We start from the raw sequence: 18,885 nt of genomic DNA, 5'->3' as shown, positions 1-18,885 counted from the left end.
AAACCCTGCTGGATCAGGCCCACCAGATTCCTCAGGGAGCACCAGGACCTGCCTCCGGCACCCAGCACTCCGGGGCCGCAGCTGTTCCACAAGCAGGACTTCCTTCCACCAGCCCGGAGGACTGGGAAGAGACTCCCAAGTTTTGATTAGCCATTCCCGGAAGTTACCCATGAAAGCAACGAGGTGTGTCACTCTGGCATTTTGTTACCTCTAAGGGGACAACTGAACTAGGGACCATAGAGTCGAGTGAGGGCAGAGCGTCCTCCCATTTCGCGTTCAGAGAGTGGAGGGAGAGGAACTGAGAGTCGCGCAGACGCTTCCGCCTTGGAATTAAAGGGGGCTTTGTTTCCACTAGGCCTCCCAGCCCGGATAGTTTTAAGCACAGAGAGGCTGTGGGTAGAGCGGCGCCACCCTGTGCCATAGAGTATAGTAGCCTAGAGGGGCTCCCTCGCCGGAAGTTCAGTCTGTGTCTTTGGCACCCCCACGTGGAGGCGGTCAAACGGAAACCGGAAGTCGTGTCTGTGCTGCATTGGGAGGAGGCAGGCCTTAAAGGGGCCGCAAAAGAAGGCTGGAGGGGTGGTGCCTAGACCCTGTGAAGGCCTCTGAGCATGTACAGAGTGTGACTCCTGCCTCCACCGTACAGGTCTGGCCTGTGAGGCGGGGGTAGGGCCCTAGAACGGGAAACAAGAGTGCCCCTGAGCATGCACAGAGTGCAAGGCAGGAATGGAGCCACGTGGTGCGTTTCCCCAAAGAGACAATAGTGCCCCTGAGCATGCAGAGTGCAGTGCCCTCTCTTTAATGGTTTCCACCCTGGGAACCGACTGCAAGGCAGGACTGGAGCCACGCGGTGCGTTTCCCCAAATGGACAAGAGTGCCCCTGAGCATGCACAGAGTGCGGTGCCCTCTCTTTAATGGTTTCCGGCCTGGGAAGCGACTGCAAGGCAGGGCCGGAGCCACGCTGTGCGTTTCCCCAAAGGAAGAGGGTCGGGATCCTCCCTCCGCCTGCCAGCGGCGTAGCTGGAGGGGCTGCAGAGGGTCCCTGCAGGACTTGCGCTCTGCCCCCGCGACGCCACCGACCCTCTGCGCGCCTGCCGCCAGCAGCTTCCCTCCCGCGCCGGGAGGAGACCGAGGCTCCTGCACGCACGAGTAGCGCGGGGGGGCACCGGGGGAAGCGGCGAGGCCGCCGGCGGGCGGCTCCAGGGGTCACGGGGAGTGCGCTGGACTCTGAGTGCGTCTCGGTGGAACCCGCAGCCTCCCTTTGCCAGCACAGCAGGAAGGACGGGATCCTGCCGCGAAAGCCTCGTCCGGCAGGGAAGGCTCGCGGGAGCCCTTGCAAGAGCTGCAGCCCACTCAGGAGCGGTCCCGTTCTGCTCCCTGGAGCTCCCTCTGGAGAAGAGCTGCGTGGGCAGAGCGACCAGGTGTCCTTCTGGAGCCTGGATTCTCGCAAAAGAACTTGACTGCCCTCCTTTCCCCTGCAGGCAGCGCAGAGCCATCTGGGAGTTAATCAATCATATGTAATGTAGCTTTTAATTTAATAGTAAGTAATATAGTGTTTAAATGAACCACCTTAAATTAATACATGAGTGTTTTGAGCTTTAATTTTGTCATGTCCTATATTTTCTTGGGTGTCCTACATTGTGGTGCCTTGTCCTCTTTTGTGGTTATGACATCTGCTCACCCTGCATGGGGACCTACTTCTGAGTAAACATGTATAGGATTGAGTAAACATGTATAGGAATACATGGAAACACAGCTCAGAGACAGATAATATGAGTTGCATCACGTTGTTTTAGTGCCCTTTTTAACTATTTTTAGCACTATTCTAATCTGGCCTGTAATTGGCTATAATTTTGTATGATTGTACGGCTCTGTATCTTGGAAATAGGGAAGCAGTGCAAAAATACCTTATACAAATAAATGCGTCTGATGAAATAGGTGTATATTTCAGCCACAGAATTCACAGTCGTCCTCAAAAGCATAATTAAACAAAGAAATGTTTTTGTATTGATCAAAACCTCACCTGCAAATCCAGCAACACAGTACAAGTTACTAAATGCAAGCACTGTGGGTACACATTCAGGCTACTGGACAAACCACAAGAAACCTTCACACACAGTTTAGAAACCACAACTCAGCAATCCCAACAAAGAAGCTTGAACAACCTGTTGCTAAATGTTTTCATTCTAGTGGTCACAACCTTTCTGACTTGGAAGTCTTTCCTGTAAACAACCATCTCATCCTGCTAGCAAAAGCTACTCATCATGATGGCAACGCACTACCTCTGGGTTCAGCGGCAGCTGTATCTAGCCACAAATAACATTCAGAATGGCATTCTACTCTTGCTCAACTGTGTGAGATGACTTTGCAGTTTGTGAGGTTCTTGTGTCACCAAAAAGAGTTGGGTTGATGTTTGGAGTGCTACTTGGGCTTCAGGATTTAGCCAAAGAAGTTATTTCTGGGTTCAAATAGGCATCTTAAGTACCTGGAAGTGATGGGTTGACTTTAGGGATTCAGGTGGGTGTCCCATATCATGAACTTGTAAATTGCTTTTGGGTCATTGGGTTGACATTTGCAGTACAGATTATGATCTGGTTTTGGCCAATAGAAAAGGGTGATTTTGTTTTGTTTTGGTTGGTGTTTTGCCCTGCTCAAAGCTGTGATTTGTCTTTGAATTTTTGATGGGTGCTGGCCTCATCTAGCAGTGTGGGGTGAGTTTTGGGCACTGAAGTAGGGCATCTGCACTGATTGTCAGATAAAATAGGTCCCTGCCAAAATCTTTAAGGTGGACCACCATCTGCTTTCCTAGCCCAAAGATAAACAGATGAGGAGTTTTTCTGGATTTCACCCGGCTCCACTGTTGTCAGTGTACCCTTGGAGAGATCCTAACGGAAACAAAAAAACAGCTGGTGCCGACATAAGTGGAAAATCAAGAGTGCCTGGGAGTCACCACGTGCTTGGGAAAAGAAATCTCAGCGCAGCAGGACACTGTGCATGCTCTCACATAATGGGCAATGCTTTACACCCTGCTCTTGCCAACTTGCTTTCACACCTCAAAGACATTCCTTGCTGAGTGTGAGATTCCATACCAAACTGTGAAAGGCTTATTTTTTTTTTCCTTTTAACTGGCTCATGATTCATCAAGGGGATTTAAAAATCAGTAGGAGCTCTTAGTTAGTAGCCTACCTGCAAGGTGGTCAGCCTGAAGGTTGGTAGGTTGGATAGATAGATCCATGCCTGCCCTGCTGAAATCTTCAGAATTTCTTTTAGTAGTCACTTAACCCATTTTATTTTAGTTTGGCTTCACTTGCTGTCATCTTTTGGTTCTCCTCATTTGACTAGGAGTTCCATTTTTTTGAAGGAAGCTTTCTTATAGCTTCCTTCACTCATGAGCCATGATGGCATCCTACTGTGGCCTGTTGTGTCACAGTTAAAGGGACCAGCATCCTTACTAGACCAAGAACTTTCCTACATTCTAGTTCAGCTTCTACTATTGTGGTTTTAAATAGCCTCCATGCACTCTGCAGAGATTTGACCCTCATGACTTTCCCTTTCAGCTTCCTTTCTACGCGTCCTCTCAGTTTTGAGGAGTCCACTCTTTAAAAAAACAAAACTGTATTATTATTATTATACAATCTTGGAAAGAGGGCCTGGACTAGGAAACAAGAGAAATGCGTGGGCCTGAGATTCCATATATAGACGGGACATCACCAGATCAGTTTGTAGAATGCTGGATTTTAGTTGTCAATCACTGGAATGCAAACATGCAGGAGAATGTTGAGCCATATGGTGTTTTTTTCTCTATTATGAAAAAATATATTTTGTAGTCTTGCAATTTTGCAGATTTAGAATGATGAAATAATTAAGACGAAGATGCAGATAATATTCAGAAGAAAGAACCACAACTGAATTATATAGACTTCTGTTGTTTTTTTTTTCCCCCAGACAAATATTTGGCATTGTATAATGAAACCACAGCAGAGGGAGAGGCTCTTGAAGCTTTGACAGTATAATGAATACACGTGGCAGGATGCCACTGAAGATGGTGAGAAGTCTCACCTGAGACAGGTAAACATCTGTTCCCTGGAAAATAAATTATTAGGATCATGAACAACCAGGAACAATTATGCTGTTCCATGGTGGCAGTTCTGATGACAGATTGTTTCAGCTTCTTGGCTCCATTCCCAGGCATTTAGACAGAATGTGCAGTTGGGAAGGAGGTCAGCGTTTGGTATGATGCAGGCTCTGAGGCATGTTTCATGATTCCCATTCTAAAGGGTTTTTTAAAAACACTTTTCTGTGAAATGTTGCCAGCCAAGTTACCCAATACTTCTCTCTTGTGGCTAAATTTGAGAGAGAGAGAGACTGTAATATTTTGTTAGGGGACCCCTAATACCTGTTCTTGTTGTTTTGGTAGAAGATAAGAAGTCTGAAGATTGATCTGTCACTGCCCCTTTGATCTCCTAGACCAGTGTTTCTCAATCAGTTGTATGGGTACCACCAGTGGTACTTGAGGTGGTACTTGTGGGACCCCTGGATACCTGCCACCTGGCAGCGTGATCAGGAATGCGACACAACAAACAGTGGTAGAACATAGAAAAGCATGCTTTTTGGAACTCAAAAAAGTCCCCCATCCACCCTGAGCCTCTTACTGGTGTTTGTCATGTTGTATCTGGCCTCACAACCCAGAAGTAACTAGTAATGATGTCATTGCCTGTTACTTCCAGTTGTACTTTGAATTGGTGGACCATGTGAAGTGGTACAGTGCAGAACAAACATTGAGAAACACTGTCCTAGACCAGTGGTTCCCAAACTTTTTCAACTGGTGGCTCCCCCGACCTACTGGGCCATTGGCTGTAACTCCCCATTAGGACTACAATCCTATACATTGTATAGTGAGATGGGTTTTTTGTGAGGATTTCACAACCCCCCCCCCTCCGGTTTCTGCAGCTCCCCAGGGAGCCATGGCTTAGAATTTGGGAACCACTGTCTCGACCGTTACATGTGAGATGTAAGTTGGAAAACTCAAGCCATCGAAAAGGCACTGGATTTCTTCTGTATCAATTATTCAAAGCTTAATAGCTCTAGGGGCAGCTTAAAGAGCAGTGAACACCCTCTGACAGCTCCTTTGGTTGCCACTGCTTGGTTGGTGGCCCTGCCATTCTTATGCAGGCAGGAACCAGACATCCAAACCTTTCCCAAGCAACTGGATACGATGCCAGGGGGTTGGAGTCTTGCTTGAAGATTTGCGTTGACCTGTATCAACACTCTGTATTGTGTGCTGGCTCTTTAAGAGCCATTCCCTGCAGGCCTCCAGATGAGATTGGCCATGTAAGAGAGCTGGGAGAACAGTTTCAGTCTTGTAACAGAAGCCTATGTGAGTCCGGCTTATCAGTTTTCCTCAGGGGCCTGAACCATTGTAGGCTGAAATAGACCAGACACTAAGGACAGTTCACAAATAAGTTGTGCTTTTTAGTCACCAATTTGTTTTTTTATGCACTGGGCTTTTCCAGGGAGCTTGTTAGCAACAGATGCTGGAGTTATTAGAATAAATCTGGTGTGTGTTACTGTAATCGTATGTACAATATTTTGTACTACAAAAAAGGAGCTTTTGAAATAACTAATCCAAATAAAAAATTTCTCTGCTCGTGTCTGCAGGGAAAGGGAGAGCTGACCTCCAACCTTCCATGTCAAACAGAAGAAAATGCAGTGGCGTAGCTAGAAGGGGTGCAAAGCAATAAGTTTTGAAGGGAGCCTCACCGCTGTGTGCAAGTGGCCCTTCCCCTTTGGAGCCATTCCAGGCAGTGGGAGCAAAATGGAATGGCTCCGAAGGGGAGGGGCCCCTTTCATGCTGCAGAGAGGCTCCCTGCGAAACTTAGTGCTTTGCACCCCCTTTAGCTACGCCATTGCAAAAATGAGCTATATGAGGGATTTGTTTGGCACAGGACACTCTTTTGCGAGGACGGTGCACTTCTCTAGGTATCCCAGGCAACCTCTGCAGGTGTTACGAACCAACCAACCAAACAAACAAAAAACCTGGTATGCAGGATTGGAAGACCAACAATTTAAAAACCTTCCACAGCCTTCTAAAAAGCCCTGTTTGCTAACTTCTTCCTGTCACCTTATCAGCCCCTTGCAAAGATGTTCTCTGATGCAGCATGCTTGGTGTCTCCATGGAGACCAAACACAAAATGTTGCCACATAGAGAGAAGTGGAACATCTGAACACATCTCTATGGTCTAGAGCAACTGTCTGAAACACTACTCATAATAAACCTTCCCCCCTATCTCTCCCCCCTTTCCTTTCTCTGGCCAGTGTGAGGAAATGTGTCATTATTTCCACTCTAAACTCTCGCCTCAAATGACTGGGCAGGAAAGCAGCTGAGAAGTGATATGTAAAGTTACAAGTGCTGCTTAATGTGGGGGCAAGAACAATTAGTGCCATCACCTGCAGCAGCTCTGTCCCTATGTTGCAGGCACTAACCAACAGGTGAAGCTTTCCACATAACTGCATCTCCAGGTCAGCAATTCCACCTGTTAAGGGTCTGCCTGTCTATTAAAAGCACAGAACATTCACAGATTTTTCTTTGGCCCAGGATCTGGTCTGAGGGTGCATGTGAGACTGTTGCTTTGAGCAGATCCAAATCTGGCCAATGCCAAGATGGGAGACTACTGCGGAGGTAAAAAAAAAGACACTATGTCAAAAAAGACATAGTGGAAATGGAAAAGGTACAAAAGAGAGCGACTAAAATGATTACTGGGCTGGGGCACCTTCCTTATGAGGAAAGGCTACGGCGTTTGGGCCTCTTCAGCCTAGAAAAGAGGCGCCTGAGGGGGACATGATTGAGACATACAAAATTATGCAGGGGATGGACAGAGTGAATAGGGAGATGCTCTTTACACTCTCACATAACACCAGAAACAGAGGACATCCACTAAACTCGAGTGTTGGGAGAGTTAGGACAGACAAAAGAAAATATTTCTTTACTCAGCATGTGGTCGGTCTGTGGAACTCCTTGCCACAGGATGTGGTGATGGCGTCTGGCCTGGATGCCTTTAAAAGGGGATTGGACAAGTTTCTGGAGGAAAAATCCATTACGGGTTACAAGCCATGTTGTGTATGTGAAACCTCCTGATTGTAGAAATGGGCTATGTCAGAATGCCAGATGCAAGGGAAGGCACCAGGGTGAGGTCTCTTGTTATCGGGTGTGCTCCCTGGGGCATTTGGTGGCCACTGTGAGATACAGGAAGCTGGACTAGATGGGCCTATGGCCTGATCCAGTGGGGCTGTTCTTATGTTCTTATATCCACCTGTGCCACTTTTAGTTCTGGTGTGTTAGGTAGGCAGGCTATAAACATATGAAGGCAGCAACTCCAGTGGGTTGGATCAGGTGTGTCCTTGCCTCTTGATTGTAAGCTATACTTTGTTCCGTGAGACCTATGGGACTTGCGGGAGGTGTACAGCGGGGAACTCTGTCAGAGCTGCCCCCTTGTCAATCGACTATCCAGATGCAAGCAGAACTGAAGGGCAGAGAAAGCACCTCTTCCAGGGCCTGGCATTGGCGCAGCTGCACTAGCGAATGTCTAGCTAGGAATGCTAGACCAGCGGTGTCCAAACATTTTAGCAGGAGGCCACATCATCTCTCTGACACTGTGTCAGGGGCCAGAGAAAAAAAAAGAATTAATTTAGATTTAAAATTTGAATAAATTTACATAAATGAATATATTAGAGATGGAACTTATATGAATGAATGAAGGTCTTGCAGTAGCTCAAGACCTATAAAAGGCCTTGCACAAAGCAAGGCCAGCCTTTCCTTTGCTGCCACTGCTGCATCACAGATGTGAAACAGCAAGTAGTGGAGGAAGCCCTCGTCCCACAGCTCAGGTGTGAGGTCAAACAGTTGTCCTCATGCTGAAAAAGCAATTGCGTTGGGCCAGCACGGACTCCAGCAAGTCTCTGGAGGGCCAGAGGCTCATTGGAGACTGGAGGCTCCCCGCAGGCCTGATTGGGAGCCCTCGAGGGCCGCAAATGGCCCCCGGGCCAGGGTGTGGGCACCCCTGTGCTAGACTAATGGTGCAACCCATTGCATTCACTTGGATTTGCTCTGAAGTAAGATTAAGCAGAGGGGTTAACCTGCTTTGCATGCAGAAGGTCTCCGGCTTCATCCCTGGCTGCATCTGCAAGGAAAATTTCTACTTGAAACCTTGGAGACATGCTGCCAGTCAGCCTCAACCATACTGAACAAGAGGGACCAGATGTCTGCCTTGGGGCAAGGCAGTTTCCTAAGCGTAGGCAGGATTGCAGCCGCAATGTGTCTTGCTTTGATCCAGCACTGCATGTGATGCTCTGTTGGGTTCCCTGTTTGTTTTGGGAGGTTGACTGTTGCTTTGACATTCTGTGTACTGTCACATCTGCATTTTTCCTTTTACTTGGAGATGAATTTGAGTGCTTTTTAAATTTTCATAAATAGTGGGGTGTAAGCATCTACAACAGTGTTTCTCAAACTGTGGGTTGGGACCCACTAGGTGGGTTGCGAGCCAGTTTCAGGTGGGGTGTGTCACACTTAGCTCAGCCACCATTGAAAATACTGAGCTGAAAAAAACAGGGTAAGAGTTGCTAGGCAGGGCAGGTTCTGGTGGGAGAGAAATGAAGTGCTTTGCCCTGAATAGGCGCGAAGATGGGAGACTGGAAAGAAGCGTGGTCTGTGTGTTTGGAAACAGATCCGTCTTCGGCTTTGACTTCCAAGCTGGAATGCTTGAATTCCAAGCTATGAAAAATAACAGCACAAGCGTGCTGTATAACAGGACCTTTGGATGATCACAACTTAGGTTTGAAGTCTAAACTGATGATGTCATATTTGGCCACGACACCACTTCCAGGTTAATGATAACACTTCTGGTGGGTCCTGAGAGTTTGTCATTCTAAAAGGTGGATCCTGATGCTACAAAGTCTGAGAACGACTGGTCTAAAACAAAAACCACGGATGAGCACCAGGTGAAAATCAAGCATAGAAGATGGGTGTGGTTCTATTTCCTGAACAAGGCTTCATGATAGGGAGGGCGCCCAGTTTCTCCTTGGAGGAGAAAAAGCATCATCTTTGGGACCCGTTTCAACAAGACCCATCCGTGCGCTTCTGCACTGACAAAATCAAGCAAGACTTTCCTTTTTCCTCCTGGTTCAGTGGGATTTTCCTAAAAAGATGTAGGCTTAATAATTAATTCCCTCTTTTCACCTTCTTTCCGCTTTGTGCCAACACATTGCTGAAGAGTTGCTATTCCCTGGGCCTCAGCGCTATGTTTAAGCAGCTGTCTCCTATTGTTTTCTCAGCGCACTTTTCCAACTGGGGCCAGAGCAGCATGGAGCACGTTCCTTGCCTGGAGTGTTTTCTAAATTATTGTTATTTATTGTTAAAGATGCCTGGCAGGCTATGATTTGGAGGAGCCAGGCAGTTTGCATAACTCCCTTGGGCAAAAAGCCAGGGCTGGATTAGCCATTATGCTAAGTAATCTAGAGCAGTGGTTCCCAAACTGGTGGGTCATGACCCACTATTGGGAACCAAAACTGGGCCATTCCCCCATAAGGGAAAAAAGAACAGGGCATTCATCACAGTTTGATTCCCATTCCCTGAGACCTACTTCTGAGTAGACATGCCTAGAATTGCACTGTTACTTTGAGTAGCCTCACCAGGTGCCAAATGCCCTTTTCAGGATGCATCAGGGACTACCGGAACAAGGAGAGAGCAATGAGACATACAAGATTATGCAGGGGATGGACAGAGTGGATAGGGAGATGCTCTTTACACTTTCACATAACACCAGAACCAGGGACATCCACTAAAATTGAGTGTTGGGAGAGTTAAAACAGACAAAAGAAAATATTTATTTACTCAGCGTGTGGTTGGTCTGTGGAACTCCTTGCCACAGGATGTGGTGATGGCGTCTGGCCTGGATGCCTTTAAAAGGGGATTGGACAAGTTTCTGGAGGGAAAATCCATTACAGGTTACAAGCCATGATGTGTATGTGCAACCTCCTGATTTTAGAAATGGGCTATGTCAGAATGCCAGATGCAAGGGAGGGCACCAGGATGCAGGTCTCTTGTTATCTGGTGTGCTCCCTGGGGCATTTGGTGGGCCGCTGTGAGATACAGGAAGCTGGACTAGATGGGCCTATGGCCTGATCCAGTGGAGCTGTTCTTATATTCTTATGTTCAATAGCTTTCCCCCATTTTTAGAACATTCCAGTCAGTATGGACAATGCTGACCTAGAGGGACCAATGGCCTGACTTAGTATGAGGCAGCTTTCCATGTTCAGCCCGGGGATAGGTCCACAGGTGGGGCATACACTGGAGCCTATGCCCAAGCAAGGGCCCTAACCCTTGCTTGGCCAGCCCCGAGGCAGGAAGGGCCTGTTGCTGCCACTGCTCCTCACTCCCATTTGGCAAGTGGGGGGAGAAGGGTAACTGGCCATGCACTTGCTTTCCAAAGCATGGGGGGACTGCATCATTTGTACCCCCACAAAGATTCTGCCCCCAGGCCCCCCAAAAGCTGACATTGGTTCAACCAACAGGTGAATGTTTCCTGGGCAAGGAAATCCAGGTGCTTTGATGGCAAGTACCAAGTCTTCACCTGAAGATGGGTGTAACTTCAAGATCCCAGGTAAGGCCTCACTGAGCATAACATGGCTCCTGCCCTTGGACAAGTCTGTTCAATGGCCTTTTATTTCATGCAACTGCAGTTAGGAAGAAGCAGTGTCTATCCATATTCTAGCTCTAGAACTGCTTTTAAACATGTAGGAGGCCTGTCCCATCAACATTATCTGTGGTGCTCATCACTATGGTTCACGTGTTCTCTCAAAAATGATAAGGTGGGTGCATAACTCTGAATTCCCCTGTAGTTAGCAATGACTTTGTGGTCTTATTTTTTCTGGGCACAAATGTGTTAGAGAGATGTATTCTTGGACGCCTTCCAAAACGATTAGTCAGAGAAGTGTCCAGTGTTTTCTGCAATGTACAAAGTAATGTCTGTGATCTGGGATGCTGCTTGGATAAAACACTGTTTGTCTTTCCAGTGGGGTGTTCTGATCAAACTTATTGGGGGGGGGGGAGGATGAACCCATAGACCATCTTCCTCTTGCTGCGAATGGCTGCAGACAGGTATCCAGTGGTAGCCTCCACTGAGCCAGAACTCCTGGCTGCTCTGAATGGGTGAGCTTTTCATGTTTTAGATTCCACCCTCCCATGAGTGGCTATGAAGAGAAATCAGATGTTTTTGCAACTAAAGCTGGGCCTTGATCCTCTCTCGTATTCATTAGAGTCTTTGGAGAATGAGGAGGAAATCCATCAGAAGCAGCTGATGATGTGGGTGGCTGCTTTATTGGCACTGGTCTCCTTACTGCATTTTGCATCCTGAATTATCTTCACACGTCTTCCATTGCTGGAGACTATTAGAATAATTAGAGGGAAAATATGTATTATTTATTAATCAAGGCAGAGCATGAGCATCATATTAAACCAGTTATTGGTGACAATGAACATGAAGCAGATCCAGTTCTCTGAATTGCCTGTATGAGCAATTGTGAAATCACAGACTTTTACTGACCGTCACAAGTACTACAGTGATTCTAGTACAATGCTCATGCTGAGGCTTTAAAATGCTGGGAGGGGCAACAACATCCTAGGACATCTGTTAGGGCATCCTAGGGCATCTTTTAAACAGTTTGAGAAAGGGATGAGTGAGAGGAGGGCAGGACAGAGAGAGAGAGAGAGATCTTAGGCATAGCACTAGCAACTCTGTTAGTGATGACTAGTACACCAGACCCCAAATGGAACCTTTATGCCACAATTCTATGCACAGTTACCCAAGAGCAAATCCTATTGAATATAGTGGAATTGCTTCTAAATAAATATGTATGGGCTTGTTATATCTGTTCGTTGGGCAGAAAACAGCATCTCACTGAGGTCTGCTAAAGATTGACCACGGGCCAAATTTGTACACCTGATTGGGGGGGGGGGAGGTCCATTAGGCAGAGTTGGGATTTCTCACTGTTGGAGTAGTCAAGAGCCTTGACCCTTCTGAATGGCATAAAATTGGGGGGGGGGAGAGGTTGGACATTTTGTTCTAGCACTGTCAGAGTTACCCAACATTTCTGTCATGCTCCTCACCCCTGACCTTGGAGAGGAACAAAGAAACGGAAAGTACAAAAGGAAGTCTCCCTGGGGGAAGGTCTAGGGCTGCAATCCTAACCTCACTTTCCTGGGAGTAAGTCCCATTGAGCACAATAGGGCTTACTTCTGAGTAGACCTGTTTAGGATTGTGCCCTAGGTGGCCTATGTTCAGATTTTATTTCATTGACCTCTCATTTCAAGACCCAATTTTGTCTAATTTCAATTTTTGAATGTTTGAATCTTGCTTAACTTCATTTTTTATCCTTTTCCCTTTTTTAAATAAACTTAAAAAATTTTTTTAGACATTTCTTTGTCCTGTTTCATTCAGATGAGAGCAGAGAGCTATTACCCCCTGGCTCTCTTACAGGTTACTTGTGACAAACAGTATAAGACAGTATGTATATATGTAGAGGAGCAGGGGCCAGGGCCGTAGCTGGGGGGGCATGGGGGGCTTTGCCCCCCCCAGCCAGCAGTTTGCCCCCCCTAGCATTTTTTCCAGACCTGTCCTCTTTATCTAATCTGGCGTCAGTTGGGCTCCTTTTTGCAACATTTTTTGTGCGCAGGAAGGAAGAGGGCTGGGTGCTTCTGGCAGGGATTGGGGAGGAGAGAGAGAGTGTATGTGTGTGCAGCGAGTAAAACAGGGTCCTGGGGGGCTCCTTGGAAGTTATGACCTCTGGTCACCCTGCCCCCCATCCAGAGCACATGGAGAGTGGGGCTGATCAAGAGCAGCTACAAGAAGGTTGGGAGAGATTTCTACTTGTACTGGCTGGGGGAAGGGAGGGTACTATTTTTTCTACTGTGGAACATGCTAATTACTATAATGGTACTGCTGTGGGGGGGAGCAGGGAGAAATGTTTCTGTTTGGAGAAATCATGGGGGCAGGTTCTTGCCTTTCAGATACTTTTAAAATTAATGGCTGCTGCTTGGGGGCTGGGGAGACCCTTTTTCTGGTGGGAGAAAACATGGAAAGCATTTGAGCTAAAGAGAACCAAGAACTTGAGTGTGGAAAAGGTTCTAAGCAGGGGCAGATCCAGGGGAGGCCATGGGTGCATACCCCCCCCCAACTGTCCTGCTAGCAGGGAAGGGTGCCCGCCCAGATGGAGAGCAAAATCAGGTGTCAGGGGAACACCCACTGGGAGCAGGTGTCAAGGAGATTGGCTGGAATGGGAGCCGAGGTCTACCCACCCATCAAACAGCCACAGAGGCTTTAAACTCAATCAGGAGCCCAGGTCTACCCGCCCAGCAAATAGCCATAGAGGCTTGAGGGGGGACATGATTGAGACATATGAAATTATGTGAGGGATTGCTAGAGAGATGTTCTTTTCCCTCTAACGTAACACCAGAACCAGGGAACATCCACTAAAATTGGGAGAGTTAGGACAGACAAAAGAAAATATTTCCTTACCCAGTGTGTAATTAGTCTGTGGAACTCGTTGCCACAGGAAGTGGTGATGGCAACTTGTTTAGATGCCTTTAAGAGGGGATTGGACAAATTTCTGGAGGAAAGTCCATCACAGGTTACAGGTATGTACAAGCTCCTGATTTTAGAAGTAGGCTACCTCAATGCCAGATGCAGGAGAGGACACCAGGATGCAGGTTGTGTCTTGCTGTCTTTTGTGCTCCCTGAAGCATTTGGTGGGCCACTGTGAGATACAGGAAGCTGGACTAGATGGGCTTTTGGCCTGATTCAGCAGGGCTCTTCTTATGTTCTTATGTAGGCTATAAGCTCAATCAGGAGCCCAGGTCTACCCAAGCAGGTAGACCTGGCCTCCAAGTCCAGGTGGGAGCCCAGACCCAGGTCTGCCTGCCCAGCAAATGTCCACTTAAGAGATAAGTTCAAGCAGGAGCCCAGGTCTACACAGCAAGTAAACCTGGGCTCCAAGTCCAGGTGGGAGCCCAGGTCTACCCACCCAGCAAATGGCCACAGCGGTGATAAGCTCAAGTGGGAGCCCAGGTCTATCCAGCTGGTAGACCTGGGCTCCAACTCGAGAGCCCAGGTCTACCTGCCTGGTTGACCTGGGCTCTGAAGGTAGTGCTCATGGCCCCCTCCCAAATACAGACACTGGATCCACTCCTGGTTCTAAGGAGATTCAACTCAGAAAGCTGGGAGAATTCAGCTCAACCGGGTAGATTCAGTAAATTCAAATCTGTAGTTTGCTTCTTAAAAGTAATGAATATTGTAAAAAAAAATGAGTGTTCCAATGGCTACTGTATTTGACTAGCATATCTTTCCTCTTGCTTTTATGTAAATTTTATTTTAATATGTGTCAATGTATCAGCAATGTGTCATCGACAAATGTTATATAGGTGCTAGATAGGCGCTAGATAGTGTTATATAGGTGATAGATAGGTGCTAGACAGGCACTATATAGGTGTTAGATAGGCGCTATATAAGTGTTAGGCATTATATAGGCGCTAGATAGGTGCTAGATAGGCACTCTATAGGCATTAGGTGCTATATAGACGTTATATAGGCACTATATAGGCATTAAGTAGGCACCAGATAGGTGCTGTATAGTTGTCAGATAGGTGCTAAATAGGTGTTATATAGGCGTTAAATAGGTGTTATGTAGGTGTTAGATAGGTGCTATACAGGCACTGGATAGGTGCTAGATAGGCGCTATATAGGTGCTAGATAGGCAAAGGTGTTAGATAGTGTCCCATGCAAATATTACAACTCCCTTCACCGGCTTTTTGGCTAATTAACACATCCTTTTTCTCTAGAAACAACAGCTGTGGTGTGCGAAGGAATGAACACAGAACTGCTCATCTATAGCAATTAACCAACTTTATTGCTACCAACACTTCCCTGCAATTCCTCTTGTCCAGAGGCTTTCCCTCCCCAAAACTCCAGTTAACTCAGTGGGTAAAGGTCCAAATCCTCCAGTCAAAGTCCAATCCAGTCTCCAAAGCACAGTCCAGTCTTCTGCAGTCCAATCCTTCCCATAGCAGTCCACTGCAGCAGAGTCCTTCCTCTGTAGCAGAGTCCTCCAGCAGAGTCCTGGCAGTCCCCGTCTCCTGTAGGTCCTGGTCCATCCGTGTCCTGTAAGTCTGGAGTCACGTAGGTCTGGGTTCAGGTAGCTCTGTCTGCGTCAGGGTACCTCTTGGTCAGGTCGCTTTGGGGTCCTTCTGAAGCTGCCTCTTATCCTGCAGCCCCCTTGTTAAGTCCCAGAGCTGTCAAACAGCTGTCAAAACATGGAATCGCAGGCAACACCACATCATCCACCTGATGATCTTCTGATCTTCCATTACAGATAGGTGCTATATAGGTGCTAGATAGGTGTTGCATAGGCACTATATAGACATTATATAGGTGTTAGATAGGCATTATATAGACAGGCGCTATATAGGTATTAAACAGGCGCTATATAGGTGTTTGATAGGCATTATATAGGCGCTAGACAGGTGCTAGATAAACACTATATAGGAGCTGTATAGGCGTTAGATAGGCGCTATGTAGGTGCTATGTAGTTGCTAAGTAGGCACTAGATAGGCGCTGTATAGATGCTAGATAGGCGTTAGATAGATGCTAGATAGGCGCTGTATAGGTGTCAGATAGGTGCTAGATAGGTGCTGGATAGGTGTTATATAGGCATTAAATAGGTGTTATGTAGGTGTTAGATAGGCGCTATATAGGCGCTGGATGGGTGCTAGATAGGCATTATATAGGTGTTAGATAGGCACTATATAGGTGCTAGATAGGTGTTGCATAGGTACTAGATAGGCATTATATAGGTGTTAGGTGCTATATAGTGTTAGATAGGTGCTAGATAGGCACTATATAGGTGTTAAATAGGCACTTTCAATACAAGTAAATACTACCTGCATCACAGTGATATGTTTTACTTTTGCAGGGTTGCAGGCCTGTGTATTGCACTGGTGTGTAGATAAAAGGATATGTTGCATGTTATTTCTGTGTAGGCAATACATTTTACATGGCTTGCAGAGATGCATTTATTCTATGCCAATTATTGTTACGTTGCTTTACAGCTAATGAATGCATCTTTCAATAAAACCCAAATTATTTTCTCTTCATGAAATTTGGGGGAGTTTCGGATATTTGATGTTTCTCCAAACTTATCCTTTCATTTTGCCCACCACTATAGATACCTGACATCATTGCCCCCCTTGAAAAAATAGTGTCCCCCCCACCTCTAGAATCCTGGCTACAGGCCTGAGCAGGGCTAGTCAGTTGGTTCCCAGGCTGCTTCTGTGCTGAGGCAACCCTGCTAATTGGGCTCACTCTAGATAAGAGGAAGGGTGTGGATGGGCATCCCTTTTTTTGGATTTTCCTTCCTGGCCCTGTCAGAGTGCTGTGTCATCTCAGAAGGTAACTGAAGCTGTGTGGGCATGCCAACTAGCCTGGAAAAAAGACAACCCCCATCCTGGCTGGTGTCCTCTGCTGGGCAGGCCTCTTGCTGTCAGAAACGCTGACTGCCATCTGGACTTGGTCTCCCACTTCGAGGCAACACCACTATGCCATGCCCGGCTCCCTTGGGCAGAGATCTACCCGGGTGGGAGGAAGTGGAGGGGCGAGGTCTGTCACAGATGCCCGCTAGCGATGTGGCTAAGCTTCCAAAGGAGCAAGCAGTGCTGAATATTAACCCTGAAGAAGTCTGACTACAAATTGCCAGTGTGAACAAGGAAGAAGCTGCTGCAGAACTTGAAGACCTTCAGCATGGGAAGCAAGCAGGCAACCAAGAGGCAGGCTGTGAGCAAGCGGCTGAAGCTGTGGATAGCACACAGTTTGCCCAATGTATCCTCATCAGTGAAAGGAGGACCCTAATCTGTGTTAGTGATGGCACCCGAAAGGGTATATTAAGTTCAGATCAACTAATGTGGAGCACAGTGGTTATTACTGTAATTCAAGAGGAAAATAACAGCACCCTGATCAGCTCATTGCTCATTTAACAGGCTACTGTTGTGCTGCTCTGCACACAAGGCAAAACATGGAGGGAGGCCAATTTGAAGTAGCCCAAGGCAGCAAAAAACATCATCTCAGTCATGCGTTCCAAACTTCAGTACAGTCAAGCATTTGGAAGCCTCTGGGCCTCATCCATTAATTCCTTTGAAATCAGCACAAGCTTCTCACTGATGTTTTTTGGGTCCTGTTGTGCAACGTTGTTTTGAGGTGGGGCTGGGATTTTGTTTTGGTGCTTTGTTGCAGTTTTAGTTATTACTATTAATAATATGTCAAAATAGCAGGTGAATTTTGTACTATGTTCCTGGCTCCCGCCACATGTGTGATATTCTGTTTCCTCTATAATTTATAGGCAGCAGAGTTCTCTGGTGTCAGACGTTCCTTTCCATGACTTGCTAAGGAAGCAGGAGGAAAGACTGCCTCATCACCATTGCTGCATTTAAATATGCCTTTGTAAAATCTTTTCTTAAGCTTAATCAATCCTCATCAGCCATCATTCCTCTCCCAGCACAAAGGGATCAATGCTACATTTCCTAATGGACAAACCAAAAACCTCTTTTGGCTTGGCTGCCTAACTTTCAATGGATCAGACTGTGCCAAAAGCTCCATTTGGCTGTTATAACCTTTAAGACGGGGAGACATTACTGCATTATAAATACATGGTGGAGTGGAGGGGGGTGATTTGTCATCTGCAATCAAGAGGATGGCTTTGTTGGGTTGCACAAGTTTATAAGCAGTCATTTCTCCATCAGTTCCCTCCATCCAAGGAAGGACCAAGGCCTGAACTCTTTCCCACCCAACACATCCCGCTTCGCAGCATCCTTTTCAGCTGTGTTGCCTTTGGAGATAGTGCTGCCATTAGTGGAGGTTCCTGTGAGCCAGTACCTACTTGCCTCCTGGACAGAGCCGAGACTCCAGCTCACCTGGGACTGGCTCTTCCTCACCTCTTTTTAAAGGGATGTTATGTTTCCAATGTCATTCTTAGCTCATATGGCAATTTTCACCCCCAAAGCAAGACCTTTCTAGACTGTGAGCCCCTTGGGGACTAGGCTATTAATAGACAGGGGAAAACCAAAACCAAACTGCATGAGCTGCTTTGAGCCAATGGGCTAGGGTTGATAAAAATAAAAAAAAAGTGCTGTAAGTTGCCCAGGGGCTGCAGAACTGAAAGAAAAAACACTCTCGCATCTGCCATCAGCCAAAGGACTGTGGGTGACAACACTCTACACTCTTCAGGAAGAACATATAAGCCAGGAGAAGGATATTTTGGCCCCCACCATCAGCCAACTTGCTTCCCCACTCCTGTTAAAAAGAACATGCAACTCCAAGTGAAGCACACTCCTGATTCCACCATTGGCCAAAGGACTAGTGCAAGGGGTTTTATATACTGATGATGTATTATTATTGCTGCAGTCTGCGGTAAGTTGCCTATAGGATTTTTTTGTGATCGAAGGGGAGATATAACCACATTAAATAATATATTTATTAACAGATAGTCTTATGCTCTGTTTTTTCACTTATGGGTAGAACACTCAACATTTAAATTTTTGACACAGGGAAGTAATGGCATATTAAGCCTGGTCACATCTGTAAAGCAGTGGTGAGCAGATGACCCCCCCCCCCCCCAAGTTCTTGCCTCAGACCACAGTACAGTGTTTATGCGGTGGTGGCTGCTGACCACAATATGAATCTCCCTCTCTCTCTCTCTCTCTCTCTCTCTCTCTCTCTCACACACACACACACACACACACAGCAAATTGTAAATCTTGCTAATGGCATATTCTGTTAGTTGTCTCCAAACACT

At 46.7% G+C, this 18,885-nt stretch overlaps 1 long non-coding RNA gene across 2 annotated transcripts; it reads left to right on the top strand.

The window, feature by feature from the left end:
- Positions 1–563: 563 nt before the first annotated feature.
- LOC136658907 (uncharacterized) lies at positions 564–18,544 on the top strand. Of its 2 annotated transcripts, XR_010794811.1 has the most exons (4): positions 564–1,537; positions 3,943–4,065; positions 10,564–10,652; positions 17,434–18,544. It is a non-coding gene; the product is annotated as an uncharacterized lncRNA (long non-coding RNA). The 2 variants fall into 2 exon arrangements; XR_010794810.1 differs by lacking the exon at positions 10,564–10,652 and having other exon boundaries at positions 573–1,537.
- The last annotated feature ends 341 nt before the right edge of the window (positions 18,545–18,885 follow it).

This window comes from Tiliqua scincoides, chromosome 8 (genome assembly GCF_035046505.1).
Source record: "Tiliqua scincoides isolate rTilSci1 chromosome 8, rTilSci1.hap2, whole genome shotgun sequence".
Taxonomy (NCBI): Eukaryota; Metazoa; Chordata; class Lepidosauria; order Squamata; family Scincidae; genus Tiliqua; species Tiliqua scincoides.
This window is presented reverse-complemented; position numbering and strand designations above follow the sequence as displayed.